Raw genomic sequence first — 19,532 nt, 5'->3', positions numbered from 1 at the left:
TGTTGCTGAAACCAAAGTGCGGTAACAATGCATTTAATTTTTTACTCCACCCGACACCACTCCTAATCTCCACTGCCAATTCGTAATTCCATCCATGACCATGTATATTGCCTTGCAGATTTATCAAATGCGCCACACGCCTGTTTGCCAACCTGTAGCCTACGTGTTGTCCATCAGGTGGTGGGCTCGAGGGCGTTCCGTGTTTGGTGTCAACGAAAACTTCCACATCGTCGCGCTCAGATTTTTCCACGGAGGCAGAGGGACTGAAGGTGGGCCCATTGCCCGCTTCCCCGGGAGGACTGCAAACGTGGCTGCTAACCTGACTTCCACCGTGCAGGGTCGGCCACTGTGCTCTAACGGGACGCCCTGGATCCTCTATCTGTTCGAGGAATGCGTGGAGAATGTGTGGGAATACTGGAGTGTAGTCATCGGGCTGATCTCCATGTTCTGTTTCTTGCTGTCTACTCTACCGTAAGTTTTTTCCACTATTGCAGTAGGAAGGCTTTCTATAAGGAAAAAGTAGATTGTCTTTATAATACTAATTCAAATTAATGATCACAGATGTTGTGATCAACAGCTGCCATCTCAAATTTCTCTGACATTCAGTGTTAAGAAGATACTCATGACAGATTAATAAACCCATTATTGATCTATTGCCATAGCAATGAGAGAGAGTCAGTGTGGCTCTGCAAAACCAGTTTATGAGACCTCTAATCCAAGAGACCTCTAATCCAAGTATCTGTTGACATGTCACATCACTCTCTCCTTTTCTTAACCATTCTCTCTGCCTCCATTTTATATCTTGTTGTCTCTCTTTCTCCCCCCCCCCCCCCCCCCTTAACCTTGCTCTGACCCTTGCCTATGCAGAGGGTGCCACTGTCAATCATATTTGATTGCTCTCTCTCTCTCTCTTTCTTCTCTCAGATTGTGACAGTAGTGTTCTACATCTTCACTGATCTCCTGCTCATCTCCCAGTTCCTCTACTACAAGATCAAGAACAAATTGTCTAAAAGTAAGGCCAGCCTGATCATGATATTGCACCGTCCACTCAATATGGAAATACAATAGATTGCCGTGATTGTACATGTGTGAGAATCAGCATTGTTCCTTGCATTGTAGCTAGTGTGCTGTAGGTCCATATTTCCATTGTAAGTGCAATTCTGAGGGTACAATCTGTGTACTCGCATAATGTGCTACATGTTGACAATGCTAACAGCTATGCCCAGCTATCCATGCCTAATGTGTATGACATGACTACGTGTGTGTGTGTGTGTGTGTTTTCAAGTGAAATAGTTCCCACTAAAAGTTGATGACTTTGACAAATGCTCACATTGTAAAGCTCCTTTTGTTAGTCCAGTTTGCAGCCGCGGGCTGGAACACAAAAGGAAGACATATTGGATTGCTTAACAGTAGGAGGGTGTGTGTTGTGTGTGGCTATGTGGCCAGTGAGGGAGAGAAAGAGAGAGGGAGGTCATACCATGCCTTTACAAGCCCCTCCCCCCTTTCTCCATAGCTCAGGTATCTCACAGGTATTTGTATTGATTAAATATCTACATTGCCACGGCAGCAGCTACTCTTCCTGGGTTCCAGCAAGAATGAAGGCAGTAATATACATTACAATAAAACATTTAAACATTAAAATACATTTTACAACAGATTTCACAATACATTAAGTGTGTTCCTCCGGCCACTACAACACAATCCAGGTGTACGTGTGTGTATAGTGTGTATGTTATGTGTGTTTGTATGTGTGTGTGTGTGTTTGTATCTGTGTATGACTCTTCACAGTCCTCGCTGTTCCATAAGGTGTATTTTTTTATCGGTTTTTAAATCAGATTTTACAGATTTTTTTTCATTTTTTTAATTAAACCTTATTTTACCAGGTAAGTTGACTGAGAACACATTCTCATTTACAGCAACGACCTGGGAAATAGTTACAGGGGAGAGGAGGGCGTGCTGGCGTGAGTTACTTGATGTGGAATAGAGTTCCATGTAGTCATGGCTCTATGTACTACTGTGCCTCCCATTGTCTGTTCTGGACTTGGCGACTGTGAAGAGACCTCTGGTGGTATGTCTTGTTGTGTGTGCATGGGTGTCCGAGCTGTGTGTTAGTAGTTTAAACAGACATATTGCTGTATTGAACATGTCAATACTTACAAAAACAAGTAGTGATGAAGTCAATCTCTCGTCGACTTTGAGCCATGAAAGATTGACATGCATATTATTAATGTTAGCTCTATGTGTACATTTAAGGGCCTGCCGTGCTGCCTTGTTCTGGCCCAGTTGTAATTTTCCCAAGTCCCTCTTTGTGGCACCTGACCACATGACTGGGCAGTAGTCCAGGTGCAACAAAACTAGGGCCTGTAGGACCTGTCTTGTTGATAGTGTTGCTAAGAAGGCAGAGTAACGCTTTATTATGGACAGACCTCTCCCCATCTTAGCTACTGTTGCATCAATGTTTTGACCATAACAGTTTACATTCCAGGGTTACTCCAAGCAGTTTAGTCACCTCAACTTGCTCAATTTCCAGATTATTCATTACAAGATTCAGCTGAGGCTTAGGGTTTAATGAATGATTTGTCCCAAATACAATGCTTTTAGTTATTGAAATATTTAGGACTAAGTTATTTCTTGCCACCCATTCTGAAACTGACTGCAGCTCTTTGTTAAGTGGTGTAGTGATTTCACTTGCTGTAGTATCTGACATGTATAGTGTTGAGTCATCCGCATACATAGACAAACAGGCTTTACTCAGAGCCAGTGGCAGGTCATTAGTAAAGATTGAAAAAAGTAAGGGGCCTAGACAGCTGCCCTGGGGAATGCCTGATTCTACCTGAATTATGTTGGAGAGGCTACCATTAAAGAACACCCTCTGTGTTCTGTTAGACAGGTAACTCTCAATCCACAATATAGTAGGGGTTGTAAAGCCATAACATCTTAAGTTTTTCCAGCAGCATACTATGATCGATAATGTCAAAAGCCGCACTGAAGTCTAACAAAACAGCTCCCAAAATATTTTTGTTATCAATTTCTCACAACCAATCATCTGTCATTTGTGTAAGTGCTGTGCATGTTGAGTGCCCTTCACTATAAGCGTGCTGAAAGTCTGTTGTTAATTTATTTACTGTAAAATAGCATTGTATCTGGTCAAACACAATTTTTTCCAAAAGTTTACTAAGGGTTGGTAACAGGCTGACTTTTGCTTCCCTCCAGGCCTGAAGGCACACACGTTCCTGTAGGCTTAGATGGCAAATAGGAGTGACAATATCGTCCGCTATCATCCTCAGTAATTTCCTCTACAAGTTTTCAGACCCAGGTGGCTTGTCATTGTTGATAAAAAAAAAAAAAATTCCACACTCACTTTACGGATTTCAAAATTACAATGATTGTCTTTCATAATTTGATCAGTTATACTTGGATGTGTAGATTCGGCGTTTGTTGCTGGCATGTCATGCTTAAATTTGCTAATCTTGCCAATTAAAAAAATCATTAAAGTAGTTGGCAATATTAGTGGGTTTTATGATGAATGAGCCATCTGATTCAATGAATGATGGAGCTGAGTTTACCTTTTGCCCAAAATGTAATGTAAGGTGCTTCAAAGCTTTTTACTATAATTCTTTATATAATTTATCTTTGTTTCATAGTATAGCTTTTTATTATTTTTGTTCTGTTTAGTCACATGATTTCTCAATTTGCCAATCGGTTATGCAGCCAGACTTATTTGTCATTCCTTTTGCCTCATCCCTCTCAACCATAACATTTTTCAATTGCTTATCAATCCATGGGGATTTAACAGTTTTTACAGTGCATGCTTATTAGTAACTGGAGTAAGCAATTTCATAAATGTGTCAAGTGCAGCGTCTGGTTGCTCCTCATTACATACCACAAACCAGCAAATATTATTTACAAAATCAACATAGGAATCACTACAAATACCATATTGTGATCACTTCATTCGATGGGTTTGGATACTGCTTTACAGCTGATTTCTGCAGCATTAGTAAAGATGTGATCAATACATGTGGATTTCATTCCTGTGCTGTTTGTAAACACCCTGGTAGGTTGACTTATAACAAATACTGACTGTTAGCACTTGGTGGTCTATAGCAGCGTCCTACAAGAATGGGCTTTAGGTGAGGCAGATGAACCTGTAGCCATATTACTTCAACAGTACTTGACATTATATCCTCTCTAAGCTTTACTGGAGTGTGGCTCTGAAAATAGGCCGCAACACCACCCCTGTTGGCATTTCTGTATTTTCTGTAGATGTTATAACCATCTATTGCTACCACTATATCATCAAAGGTATTATCTAAGTGAGTTTCAGAGATGGTCAGTATATGAATGTCAACTGTTACTAGCGAGTTATCGATTTCATGAACCTTGTTTCTTAAGCTTTTCTGGGATGCTTGATTGTTTTTATTGCTTTATTGGGAAGCTTAGCAGAGGTAGACATACTCATGTTATTTATGTTAGTGCAGGGTGAGTTTCTTAAGCTACATAAACTACATGACCAACGTATCTGGACACCTGCTCCTCGTCAAACATCTAATTCGAGAATCACGGGCATTAATATGGAGTTGGTACCCCCTTTGCTGCTATAACAGCCTCTACTCTTCTGGGAAGGCTTTCCACTAGATGTTGGAAGATTGCTGCGGGGACTTGCTTCCATTCAGCCACAAGCGCATTAGTGAGGTCGGGCACTGATGTTGGGCGATTAGGCCTGGCTCGCAGTCGGTGTTCCAATTCATCCCTAAGGTGTTCGATGGGGTTGAGGTCAGGGCTGTGTGCAGGCCAGTCAATTTCTTCCACACCGATCTCGACAAACCATTTTTGTATGGACCTGGCTTTGTGCACGGGGAATTGTCATGCTGAAACAGGAAAGGGCCTTCTCCAAACTGTTGCTACAGAGTTGGAAGCACAGAATCGTCTAGAATGTCATTGTATGCTGTAGTGTTAAGATTTCCCTTAATTGGAACTAAGGGGCCTAGCCCGAACCACGAAAAACAGCCCCAGACCATTATTCCTCCTCCACCAAACTTTACAGTTGGCACTATGCATTCGGGCAGGTAGCGTTCGCCTGGCATCCGCCAAACCCAGATTTGTCCGTCGTACTGCAGGGTGTTGAAGCGTGATTCATCACTCCAGAGAACGTGTTTCCACTGCTCCAGAGTCCAATGGCGGCAAGTTTACACCACTCTAGCCGATGCTTGGCATTGCGCATGGTGATCTTAGGCTTGTGTGGCTGCTCGGTCATGGAAACCCATTTCATGAAGCTCCCGATGAACAGTTATTGTGCTTATGTTGCTTCCAGAGGTAGTTTGGAACTCGGAAGTGAGTGTTGCAACCGAGGACAGACGATTTTTATGCGCTATGCGCTTTAGAACTCGGCAGTCCGGTTCTGTGAGCTTGTGCGGCCTACCACTTTGCTGCTGAGCTGTTGTTGCTCCTAGACATTTCCACTTCACAATAACAGCACTTAGAGTTGACTGGGGCAGCTCTAGCAGGGCAGAAATTTGACGAACTGACTTGTTGGAAAGGTGGCATCCTATGACGGTCCCACGTTGAAAGTCACTGAGCTCTTCAGTACGGGCCATTATACTGCCAATGTTTGTCTATGGAGATTGCATGGCGATTGCATGGCGGTGTGCTCGATTTTATACACCTGTCAGCAATGGGTGTGGCTGAAATAGCTGAATCCACTAATTTGAAGGGGTGTCCATATACTTAATGTGGGCTATTTTTAGCACTTTTCTGAGATGCTTGATTGTTTTACTGAGCGGCTTATCAGAAGTAAGCATGACAGTCATATTTATGTTGGAGCTGATAGTGCAGGGTGAGCTGCACACAGTGGACTTCCTACTAGGACACACCGCCTCAGTGCTAACAGTATAACTCTGGTTCATAGACACATGATTACTGCATACAATAGCTATAGTATCGACAGAGGCATTCAGCAAACTTAGAAGGACATAAATTAGGTTACTTACACTATAACTTCCAACGCTCCTGGGACAATGTACATTTGCTGCAGCACTACGACAACTCAGTGACACAATGGTGGCGATTTTCTGAGCAGGGCTTCGGTCATTGATAAGTCATTTTCTCAACGCAGCCTTGAAATGCGTGGACAGAGTCCAGGAGCCAAGATGATTTGGATGGACTCCGTCATTCCTGTAGAGTATCTTCTGTATCCAGAAGGTGTCAAAGTCATCTATATAAGCTATGCCAACAGAGCTACAGTAATCTTTTAGCCAGATGTGTAATGCCAGTAGCTTGTTGAATCTCTCACAGCCGTGACCCAACGATGGTACTGGACCTGAAATAATTGGCCGCTTTTTTGGAAACTTTCGGAGTTAGAATCAGTTCTTTTAAAATCAATTTTCAGCAGTTCCAAGTTAGCCCTACTAATGTCATTTGACCCCACATGGACTACAACAGCGTCAGCCCCCGGCATCTGTCGTAGAACGGTAGGGAGCAGCCTTGTAATGTCCTGTACTCGTGCTCTAGGGTAGCACAGGGTTTTTGTCCCTGGAACCGAGATCTTTCTCACCATAGAGCTGCTGATGACGACAGCTGGTGCAAAGGCTGAGGTGGTGTGGCTGCTCTTTCGCCTCGAGTGGCCTCGCAGACCGCTCAAGGATCGATGGGCGGTGACGCCTGATGGACCCTAGCCAGCTGTAGAATCCATCATGGCTGATGGAAGGGCCGGAGTCTCAGACACCCTTATGGTCCGATGAGGGGGGAGTTCTGAAGATCTAAAACCCTGTTAGAAGCCACCGGAGAGGGAGACAGAATAGAGGGTGAAGGCGCAGGTACCCCTTGATCCAATCTTGACGCGGAAGCCCCCAGGGATGAAGGCGCCTGAACCTCTGGATCCAGGGTGGTGAAGCTGTTTGAAGTCTGTGTCTGGTCCGGGCTTCCCATCACCAAGGAGGCCCCCATCACCAAGGAGGCCCCCATCACAAAGAAGGCCCCCATTGCCAGATGCCGCTGCTTTCTACTTCCACTGCGAGTGACGTATCTCCATGGCTGATTGATAGGATCAAGAACAGGAACATCCACCAGGTCATCCAGAAGCAGCTTACTGACTCCATTCTCCAGGAAAAAGTTGTCTGAAATTGGTCACCTCTACAAAACCAGGAGGTATAGCAACACTGTGTGTGCGTCTGTGTGTGTGACCCATGTGTGTCTCTCTTCCCCCAGAGCGCCCCATGTTGAAGTGGTTGTGTTTCCTGTGGTGCGGGGCTTCCACTGTGGCCCTCCTGATCCTCCCCAAGTCCATCACTGACAACAATACCTCTGCCAACACTGAGGTGACACGTGTGTGTGTCTGTGTGAGAGAGAGGGACCTGGGCCCTGACAGTAAATCTCAGTAAGACAAAAATAATGGTGTTCCAAAAAAGGTCCAGTTGCCAGGACCACAAATACAAATTCCATCTAGACACCGTTGCCCTAGAGCACACAAAAAAAACGATAAATACCTTGGCCTAAACATCAGTGCCACAGGTAACTTCCATAAAGCTGTGAACAATCTGAGAGACAAGGCAAGAAGGGCCTTCTATGCTATCAAAAGGAACGTAAATTCGACATACCAATTAGGATCTGGCTAAAAATACTTGAATCAGTTATAGAACACATTGCCCTTTATGGTTGTGAGGTCTGGGGTCCGCTCACCAACCAAGAATTCACAAAATGGGACAAACACCAAATTGAGACTCTGCATGCAGAATTCTGCAAAAAATATCCTCAGTGTACAACGAAAAACACCAAATAATGCATGCAGAGCAGAATTAGGCCAATACCCGCTAATTATCAAAATCCAGAAAAGAGCCGTTAAATTCTATAACCACATAAAAGGAAGCGATTCCCAAACCTTCCATAACAAAGCCAACACCTACAAAGAGATTAACTTGGAGAAGAGTCCCCTAAGCAAGCTGGTCCTGGGGCTCTGTTCACAAACACAAACAGACCACACAGAGCCCAAGGACAACAACACAATTAGACCCAACCAAATCATGAGAAAACAAAAAGAGAATTACTTGACACATTGGAAAGAATTAACAAAAAAACAGAGCAAACTAGAATGCTATTTGGCCCTAAACAGAGAGTACACAGTTGCAGAATACCTGACCACTGTGACTGACCCAAACTTAAGGAAAGCTTTGACCATGTGCCGCCGTAGGCAAACTAGAGAGAGAGAGAGAGAGAGAGAGAGAGAGAGAGAGAGAGAGAGAGAGAGAGAGAGAGAGAGAGAGAGAGAGAGAGAGAGAGAGAGAGAGAGAGAGAGAGCAATGTGTTGTATCTCATCCTATATCTTCTCTCTCTCTTTGACCTGGTCTCTGACTCTCTCTCTTTAGAGTGCCTCTAACAGCGTGGAGATCTCTGGTTATGCCTGTGGATACCTGGCCTCCATATTCTACCTCTCCTCTCGTTTTCCACAGCTCTACAAAAATGTAAGTGACAGTCTATGTGTGATTATGGAGGCGAGGTGGGGTAAGATGTGAAGGGACAGCAGTGTTAGGGGACATGAGGAGTGAGAGGGAAGAGGGTGAGAGGAGGGGAAGGAAGGGCTGATAAAGGAAGGCTCAAGGTAGTTGGGGCCAGAAGAAAAAAAGAGGAATGCTGCTGTTTTGAGTTTTTCAAATTAGAACCAGGCGTGAGATACTGGTGTTTTCTGCTGAGTGACGTCACAGCATCTGGACTGGTGGCTCATGCAGAGAACTCACTGTCACTCCCAATGTGATAACTGATCCTAGGGATGGTCTAAGGGGGAGAGCACAGCTCACATACACATGTTTTATATATTGAGTGTCTGTGTGAGCATGCATGACTTACCAACAACAAATCATGCATACTAACACATTGTCAAACATTGTGAAAATATGTTAGGAACGAATATTATTTTGGAACTTGTGGTTAAAATGAAGAAGTAATAGAATGGGGTTAAATGATGAACTATATAACATGGTTTGAAGACCCTAAGCCTAAAATCTCAGCTTTTCTCTGTCGGTTTTGAGGTCGAGAAGGTAACATCTCCCTGTCTGTGTCCAGTTTAAGAGGCAGTCTACAGAGGGCACGTCATACATGCTGTTTGCCCTGGCCATGATGGGCAACGGGACCTACGGGCTCAGTGTCATTGTGGTTCTACCAGCTCTGACCGGCTCCAAACAGACCTTCATCCTCAAACATCTGGCCTGGCTCATCGGCAGCCTGGGAGTCCTCCTCCTAGACTTCTTCGTATCCTTTCTTTTACTCAGAGATCATCATTTCACTGAAAAAAGGATCTGGAATATCTGGAATATTGTTGACTTGTTGTGGTGTGTTTGTGAATGAGCCTTAACTCTCCCAGGTCACCGCCCAGTTCATCATCTACAGGAAGAACAGCTCCGGTAAAACCAGCAAGAAGCTGAAAGTTCCTGAAGTAGAACCTCTGCTCTGTGAAGAGGAGGAGCTGTCCAGGTTCTAGAGTGAGAACACATGATTAAAGTTGTAGCGTTAGAACACATGATTAAAGTTGTAGCGTTAGAACACATGATTCAAGTTGTAGCGTTAGAACACATGATTCAAGTTGTAGCGTTAGAACACATGATTCAAGTTGTAGCGTTAGAACACATGATTCAAGTTGTAGCGTTAGAACACATGATTCAAGTTGTAGCGTTAGAACACATGATTAAAGTTGTAGCGTTAGAACACATGATTCAAGTTGTAGCGTTAGAACACATGATTCAAGTTGTAGCGTTAGAACACATGATTAAAGTTGTAGTGTTAGAACACATGATTCAAGTTGTAGCGTTAGAACACATGATTCAAGTTGTAGCGTTAGAACACATGATTCAAGTTGTAGCGTTAGAACACATGATTAAAGTTGTAGCGTTAGAACACATGATTCAAGTTGTAGCGTTAGAACACATGATTCAAGTTGTAGCGTTAGAACACATGATACAAGTTGTAGCGTTAGAACACATGATTCAAGTTGTAGCGTTAGAACACATGATTAAAGTTGTAGCGTTAGAACACATGATTCAAGTTGTAGCGTTAGAACACATGATTAAAGTTGTAGCGTTAGAACACATGATTAAAGTTGTAGCGTTAGAACACATGATTAAAGTTGTAGCGTTAGAACACATGATTCAAGTTGTAGCGTTAGAACACATGATTCAAGTTGTAGCGTTAGAACACATGATTAAAGTTGTAGCGTTAGAACACATGATTAAAGTTGTAGCGTTAGAACACATGATTCAAGTTGTAGCGTTAGAACACATGATTCAAGTTGTAGCGTTAGAACACATGATTCAAGTTGTATCGTTAGAACACATGATTCAAGTTGTAGCGTTAGAACACATGATTAAAGTTGTAGCGTTAGAACACATGATTCAAGTTGTAGCGTTAGAACACATGATTAAAGTTGTAGCGTTAGAACACATGATTAAAGTTGTAGCGTTAGAACACATGATACAAGTTGTAGCGTTAGAACACATGATTCAAGTTGTAGCGTTAGAACACATGATTCAAGTTGTAGCGTTAGAACACATGATTAAAGTTGTAGCGTTAGAACACATGATTCAAGTTGTAGCGTTAGAACACATGATTCAAGTTGTAGCGTTAGAACACATGATTCAAGTTTAGCGTTAGAACACATGATTCAAGTTGTAGCGTTAGAACACATGATTAAAGTTGTAGCGTTAGAACACATGATTAAAGTTGTAGCGTTAGAACACATGATTCAAGTTGTAGCGTTAGAACACATGATTAAAGTTGTAGCGTTAGAACACATGATTCAAGTTGTAGCGTTAGAACACATGATTCAAGTTGTAGCGTTAGAACACATGATACAAGTTGTAGCGTTAGAACACATGATTCAAGTTGTAGCGTTAGAACACATGATTAAAGTTGTAGCGTTAGAACACATGATTCAAGTTGTAGCGTTAGAACACATGATTAAAGTTGTAGCGTTAGAACACATGATTAAAGTTGTAGCGTTAGAACACATGATTAAAGTTGTAGCGTTAGAACACATGATTCAAGTTGTAGCGTTAGAACACATGATTCAAGTTGTAGCGTTAGAACACATGATTAAAGTTGTAGCGTTAGAACACATGATTAAAGTTGTAGCGTTAGAACACATGATTCAAGTTGTAGCGTTAGAACACATGATTCAAGTTGTAGCGTTAGAACACATGATTCAAGTTGTATCGTTAGAACACATGATTCAAGTTGTAGCGTTAGAACACATGATTAAAGTTGTAGCGTTAGAACACATGATTCAAGTTGTAGCGTTAGAACACATGATTAAAGTTGTAGCGTTAGAACACATGATTAAAGTTGTAGCGTTAGAACACATGATACAAGTTGTAGCGTTAGAACACATGATTCAAGTTGTAGCGTTAGAACACATGATTAAAGTTGTAGCGTTAGAACACATGATTCAAGTTGTAGTGTTAGAACACATGATTAAAGTTGTAGCGTTAGAACACATGATTCAAGTTGTAGCGTTAGAACACATGATTAAAGTTGTAGCGTTAGAACACATGATTAAAGTTGTAGCGTTAGAACACATGATTAAAGTTGTAGCGTTAGAACACATGATTCAAGTTGTAGCGTTAGAACACATGATTCAAGTTGTAGCGTTAGAACACATGATTAAAGTTGTAGCGTTAGAACACATGATTAAAGTTGTAGCGTTAGAACACATGATTCAAGTTGTAGCGTTAGAACACATGATTCAAGTTGTAGCGTTAGAACACATGATTCAAGTTGTATCGTTAGAACACATGATTCAAGTTGTAGCGTTAGAACACATGATTAAAGTTGTAGCGTTAGAACACATGATTCAAGTTGTAGCGTTAGAACACATGATTAAAGTTGTAGCGTTAGAACACATGATTAAAGTTGTAGCGTTAGAACACATGATACAAGTTGTAGCGTTAGAACACATGATTCAAGTTGTAGCGTTAGAACACATGATTCAAGTTGTAGCGTTAGAACACATGATTAAAGTTGTAGCGTTAGAACACATGATTCAAGTTGTAGCGTTAGAACACATGATTCAAGTTGTAGCGTTAGAACACATGATTCAAGTTTAGCGTTAGAACACATGATTAAAGTTGTAGCGTTAGAACACATGATTAAAGTTGTAGCGTTAGAACACATGATTAAAGTTGTAGCGTTAGAACACATGATTCAAGTTGTAGCGTTAGAACACATGATTAAAGTTGTAGCGTTAGAACACATGATTCAAGTTGTAGCGTTAGAACACATGATTCAAGTTGTAGCGTTAGAACACATGATACAAGTTGTAGCGTTAGAACACATGATTCAAGTTGTAGCGTTAGAACACATGATTAAAGTTGTAGCGTTAGAACACATGATTCAAGTTGTAGCGTTAGAACACATGATTAAAGTTGTAGCGTTAGAACACATGATTAAAGTTGTAGCGTTAGAACACATGATTAAAGTTGTAGCGTTAGAACACATGATTCAAGTTGTAGCGTTAGAACACATGATTCAAGTTGTAGCGTTAGAACACATGATTAAAGTTGTAGCGTTAGAACACATGATTAAAGTTGTAGCGTTAGAACACATGATTCAAGTTGTAGCGTTAGAACACATGATTCAAGTTGTAGCGTTAGAACACATGATTCAAGTTGTATCGTTAGAACACATGATTCAAGTTGTAGCGTTAGAACACATGATTCAAGTTGTAGCGTTAGAACACATGATTCAAGTTGTAGCGTTAGAACACATGATTAAAGTTGTAGCGTTAGAACACATGATTAAAGTTGTAGCGTTAGAACACATGATACAAGTTGTAGCGTTAGAACACATGATTCAAGTTGTAGCGTTAGAACACATGATTCAAGTTGTAGCGTTAGAACACATGATTAAAGTTGTAGCGTTAGAACACATGATTCAAGTTGTAGCGTTAGAACACATGATTCAAGTTGTAGCGTTAGAACACATGATTCAAGTTTAGCGTTAGAACACATGATTCAAGTTGTAGCGTTAGAACACATGATTCAAGTTGTAGCGTTAGAACACATGATACAAGTTGTAGCGTTAGAACACATGATTCAAGTTGTAGCGTTAGAACACATGATTAAAGTTGTAGCGTTAGAACACATGATTCAAGTTGTAGCGTTAGAACACATGATTAAAGTTGTAGCGTTAGAACACATGATTAAAGTTGTAGCGTTAGAACACATGATTAAAGTTGTAGCGTTAGAACACATGATTCAAGTTGTAGCGTTAGAACACATGATTCAAGTTGTAGCGTTAGAACACATGATTAAAGTTGTAGCGTTAGAACACATGATTAAAGTTGTAGCGTTAGAACACATGATTCAAGTTGTAGCGTTAGAACACATGATTCAAGTTGTAGCATTAGAACACATGATTCAAGTTGTATCGTTAGAACACATGATTCAAGTTGTAGCGTTAGAACACATGATTAAAGTTGTAGCGTTAGAACACATGATTCAAGTTGTAGCGTTAGAACACATGATTAAAGTTGTAGCGTTAGAACACATGATTAAAGTTGTAGCGTTAGAACACATGATACAAGTTGTAGCGTTAGAACACATGATTCAAGTTGTAGCGTTAGAACACATGATTCAAGTTGTAGCGTTAGAACACATGATTAAAGTTGTAGCGTTAGAACACATGATTCAAGTTGTAGCGTTAGAACACATGATTCAAGTTGTAGCGTTAGAACACATGATTCAAGTTTAGCGTTAGAACACATGATTCAAGTTGTAGCGTTAGAACACATGATTAAAGTTGTAGCGTTAGCACACATGATTAAAGTTGTAGCGTTAGAACACATTATTAAAGTTGTAGCGTTAGAACACATTATTAAAGTTGTAGCGTTAGAACACATGATTCAAGTTGTAGCGTTAGAACACATGATTCAAGTTGTAGCGTTAGAACACATGATTCAAGTTGTAGCGTTAGAACACATGATTCAAGTTGTAGCGTTAGAACACATGATTCAAGTTGTAGCGTTAGAACACATGATTCAAGTTGTAGCGTTAGAACACATGATTCAAGTTGTAGCGTTAGAACACATGATTCAAGTTGTAGCGTTAGAACACATGATTCAAGTTGTAGCGTTAGAACACATGATTAAAGTTGTAGCGTTAGAACACATGATTCAAGTTGTAGCGTTAGAACACATGATACAAGTTGTAGCGTTAGAACACATGATTAAAGTTGTAGCGTTAGAACACATGATTCAAGTTGTAGCGTTAGAACACATGATTAAAGTTGTAGCGTTAGAACACATGATTCAAGTTGTAGCGTTAGAACACATGATTCAAGTTCTAGAGTGAGAACATTACGGAAGTTCTATAGTGAGAACACATGATTGAAGTTCTAGAGTGAGAACAGTAAGATAATTCCAGGAATCCTCTCCATAATGTTGACTTGAGACCTAGAATAATCCAACAAATGTGACAGTACACCAATGTTCCCTCCATTTAAGTACAGGTGAATTAAAGGGGGCGTCTGATGTTTGAGGAATGTAATCTCAGTAGAACTATTCTCTCTTTCTTTGTAAGGGGGCTCATGTGATCTATTCCTTATTCCCTTAGTACACTACAGGCCTAAAGGGTGTGTCTCAGTGTCTCACATTGCTCTAGTCTAGTTTGTCAATGGTTAGAGCTCTTGTGTTTTCCAGGATAAGATATGCAATACACTCTGAACTGTTCACACGGCATTGTCGTCTAGGTGAACCGTACAATAGGGAATCATAACAGTGATTGTTCCTGTATGTAGGTTTAAAAACAGTAATGTATCACATTGACAATTGATGTGCCACAAAGAAGCAGGCTGCACCAACAGTAATGTATTTTACACTTGTGGTGAATTTGTTATAGTTTACCCTGGTTTGTTCTAGGAGCAGATTCCGTCGTAATTTAATCCCTATGTAATATAATATGTCATTTAGCAGACGCTTTTATCCAAAGCGACTTGCAGTCATGTGTGCATACATTTTTACGTAACCCACTACCCTGGCGTTACAAGCGCCATGCTCTACCAATTGAGCTACAGAGGACCATAATCAGTAATTTGCTTGGAGTGTTACACAGTGTTTAGATTGTGAAGATGCAGTGATTTAAGCCTCATGTCCTGTGCCTTGCATCTACATGGCTTTTATGTGTTGCTGCAGTGGAGGTCTGAGGGCTGTTTGATGTGTTCAAGCTGTTGCTTTTAAAACCAACAGTTCTTTGGCTGAAATCTACCCGTTTTAGCTGAACATCCTCCTTTCCTTATCTCCTCTCCTTAAGTTGTGGCCTAGTTATTTTGCCTATCAGTGGCCACAAAGAATGGAAGGAGGGAGGTTTTTTTTACACTATTGAGTCACAGCCTTGAACATTTAGTTCTCACCCCTTATTGTGGAGTTGTGTCCAGGGGTGTATTCACTAGGAACCAAACGGAACAAAACGGGGGCGGACCTACCTGAATTTGTCCATTAGAAACTTGTTTTCATTGCAACATGTTTTTCAACTGTTTGCAACTAATGAATACACCCCAGTCTTCTATGCGTGCAGTCACATGTTCAGAAAGCTGAGGATCAAGGTTGTGTGGGAACTGGGACCGTTTTATAAGTTGATGTGCCATAACTTGGTAACATGGAGTCATGATGAGTGAATAGAGCTACTAGTGACCGATGGTCACTGCACTTATTAGTGTGTCATGGATGTGATTGGTTGATTGACAGCACAGATTTCTCTACCTCGTCTTTCAGTGAGGGGGATTTGTTTATCTGGCCCGGGTTACCCCGGTGGGAGTAGTTTGAACCGGGTGAAAAGTGATTCAATTCATTTTGGAACCGGGCTGCCTCCCGGGCATGAGCCAGGTGCCCTGCTCTGGCCGACTGCGAAGTCAGCTCAAAACAAAAGTGACGTAATTAAGCACGTGGAGTGATGAGTAGGATTATGTGTTTTCACATGCTAAAGTGATTACTTTTGATAAACATCCTTTATCTGCCTTTCCAATGAAAACTAGTTTGAAAATTCAAACATTTTATTTTATGGAAAATAGATGTCTGTTTCTGGACGATGCACCTAGCTGCCTTGTTGACAACATGACCGAGCGGCGCAGATTACTGTTTGATTTGAGAAGGGCACTCCTCCCTCCCCGCTTTCGCCCGATGACGTGATGGGCCATCGCCCGGTTCAACCCAGGCCAGCGTAATAGAACTCTCTCAGTGTCATAGGAGTCATGCCTGGTGAAAATGTAAATCAAATCAAAATCAGATTTTATATGTCACATGCGTCAGATACAACAGGTGTCACCTTACAGTGAAAAGCTTACTTACCTTAACCAACAATGCAGAGTAAGAAAATATTTGCTAAATAAACTAAAGTAAAAAAAAAAAAAAGAAACACAATAAAATAATAATAACGAGGCTATATACAGGGGGTGCCGGTACCGAGTCAATGTGCGGGGGTACAGGTTAGTCGAGGTAATTGAGGTCATATGTACATGTAGGTAGGGGTAAAGTGACTATGCAAAGAAAATAAACAGCGGGTAGCAGCAGCGTAAAAAAGGGGGTCAATGCAAATAGTCTGGGTAGCCATTTGATTAACTGTTCAGCAGTCTTATGGCTTGGGGGTAGATGCTGTTAAGGAGCATTTTGGACCTAGACTTGGCGCTCTGATACCGCTTGCCATGCAGTAACAGAGAGAACAGTCTATGACTTGGGTGGCTGGAGTCTTTGACAATTTTTAGGGCCTTCCTCTGACACCGCCTGGTATAGATGTCCTGGATGGCAGGAAGCTTGGCCCAAGTGATGGACTGGGCCGTACGCACTACACTCTGTACCGCCTTGCAGTCGGATGCCAAGCAGTTGCCATACTAGGCGGTGATGCAACCAGTCAGGATGCTCTCAATGGTGCAGCTGTATAACTTTTTGAAGATCTGAGGACCCATGCCAATGTACTACTTTTACGTGAAGTATTGAAAAAGCTCAAAATTTGGCCTTTGGAAAAATTGGGTTTTGCAAGATGGCTGACCAGCAAATGATTGTGGCCATGAAACAGCAGGAAGGCCATGAACAGAGAGAAATGATGATGCCACTTATTTTCTCTGCGATAAACCTGTAGATAGTTTCAGATTTTGTTTATAATTTTTTTTATATCATTTTAAAGCTAATTATTGGTTGTATCAGACTAACTTTTTTGCCTTTCTCTTGATGAATGAAGTTTGAATTCTGGTTAGCTCAAAGCCTGGCCTCTCTTCAAAGTGTTTCCTATAGATATCTTCCAAATCAGAATAGGGAGATGTATTTATTTATTTACAGTTTCAAGAACAAGGAATCTTTCTGAAATAATTTGTACTTGAATAATGACACTGTATTGCTCTTTTAAGATAATGTATTTATATTTATACTTAAGATAACATGGTATTTTCTTTTCTTTATGATTTAGCCTCTTTAGCCTATGTTATTTTATTTTTTTTCACCTTTATTTAACCAGGGAAGCCAGTTGAGAACAAGTTCTCATTTACAACTGCGACCTGGCCAAGATAAAGCAAAGCAGTGCGATAAAAACAACAACACAGAGTTACACATGGGGTAAAACAAAACATAAAGTCAAAAAATACAACAGAAAATATATATACAGTGTGTGCAAATGTAGCAAGTTATGGAGGTAAGGCAATAACTAGGCCATAGTGCAAAATAATTACAATTAGTATTAACACTTACAATATTTATCTCATTGATGATAATGTCCCAGTATCTCAGCTTTGTAGCTCATTGTACACAAGTTAAGCATTCCAATGTGATGCTTATGTAACAAACAAAGATCTCAATAAAGTGCAGTATATCAAATGTGTGTGTAGTTTTGTAGTATTTTGTGTAGTATTTGGCAGGCACACAGTTTCAGTAAATATGTATTACAGCTATATTTAAATTACTATATCTATAAACTATAAATATATGGTTTACAAACGGCTTATAAATCCTTTAAGTTGCCCTATACCTTCTATAGTAGCCTTTGGTAACTGGGTGGTTAAGTTAAATGGAACGCACAGTCTCTGCAACATATCATGTGCATTTTGTAATTGAAATATTCTACATCATACAGTATATCCCAATGCTATGAGGTGTTTGATGGGTTGAGATGGGCGTTGTTTGGGTGGAGAAGATGAGGGCAACCACACCTTTAGACCCGAGGGTGCGAGCTGATTTCATTGGGAGCAGTGTTTCCTCTTGAAAAATGTGTAGCAGTGGGGGGCAAAAGGGTTGCGGGGGATGGAGGTCTGAGAAGCTCAGTTCTGGTGACTTTTCTGAAGGACATTCTACTCCAAAATGAATGAAAATAAAATGATGCTGACACCATCTAAAATATAAAATCCACCTCCAGAAATGAGCCCAATAACATATTGGTAAAACTATTTATTTAAATGATTTTTAACATTGGACCATGCATATATAATGTAGGCCAACCTGTTAGGCTAACTTGGGGTATTCCGCCATCCGATGTAACACCCGCCTGTACGTCTCACAGAAACCACTTTGTCACTATTCTCCCCTCCCAACACTTTCCCTGGTTACCACTACTCTTGCTGAACTAAAAATCTCATCACAGTTTTTTAAGTCACTCGAAAAAAATTAATTTGAGGTAGGATGGCATTTTACCACAAGTTACCCTACAATTGACCCACATTACATTTAGCCCCGCTCTCCCATATGCACTCATGGTGAATTGCAGAACAGTAACTGGCTTAACCATACCACTGCTAAAAACTCCAGGTTTACAATGGTGCCGTTCGCGCATTTTTAGGAGTTGAGAAATAAATACATTAGGAATGGAAAGCTGGGAGCCACCTCTTTTTAATAAAGGCCATTAAAACTACTGTTTTCGCGATTGCAAGATTTGTTGTGCATTGACTGCTTGTCAGAATGCATGTTTCCATCCCTATGGCACTCCTAACTTTAATACGCCTCGAGAGGAATATTTATATCGCATATAACACACAACAAGCCGACTAGATAAGTAGATCAACTATTAGACTATGGTGGCTGTCTGATTTTTATATTCATTACTCGTTTTGTTTGCAAAGGAAAACGAAATGCGGGCTGTTCTAACATCTTCAAAGTGCGCCTAAGCAGATTTCTTTTTCATGTTCCTTATTTTTTGTATGGCTGCATGTGCAGGCCGTCAAATCAAAAGCACCCCTTCTATATAAAGTTGTTTTTGACGAAAATGAAAACGTATCAGTTTGTCACTTTCACGAGGTTGGAGTACTAACATGTTCTAATACGTATGAGATTGGCTCGAATCTAAGTTGTGCCTTTAGATTTCGAGAAAATGAATAGCTAAGGAAAGATTTTTAACTTCTCTCATTGACTTCTCAAACCTCAAACCCCGGCCTGGTCTGTTTCTCAAGCGTTCCCGGAAGTCTCCTGATGCGGCGCCTCTGGGTTTAGAAAGTGTGTTCATATCCTCCAACACCCCGCCCACACATTCCAAAAAGGGTTTGACCGAATCCTGACGTGACCAATGAGTAGTTTGGGATTCATT

At 40.9% G+C, this 19,532-nt stretch overlaps 1 pseudogene across 1 annotated transcript; it reads left to right on the top strand.

Moving 5' to 3' along the window:
- Window positions 1-127: 127 nt before the first annotated feature.
- On the top strand, window positions 128-9,469 carry LOC311102025 (lysosomal amino acid transporter 1 homolog; annotated as a pseudogene). Its single transcript has 6 exons — window positions 128-519; window positions 870-1,012; window positions 7,207-7,316; window positions 8,361-8,456; window positions 9,055-9,240; window positions 9,353-9,469. The product of its transcript is annotated as a lysosomal amino acid transporter 1 homolog (transcript).
- Window positions 9,470-19,532: the final 10,063 nt, after the last annotated feature.

Source organism: Coregonus lavaretus (assembly GCF_964263955.1).
Source record: "Coregonus lavaretus genome assembly, chromosome: 26".
NCBI classification, from domain to species: domain Eukaryota; kingdom Metazoa; phylum Chordata; class Actinopteri; order Salmoniformes; family Salmonidae; genus Coregonus; species Coregonus lavaretus.
Note: the sequence above shows the minus strand (reverse complement) of the source record. Positions and strands in the feature narration are given on the sequence as shown.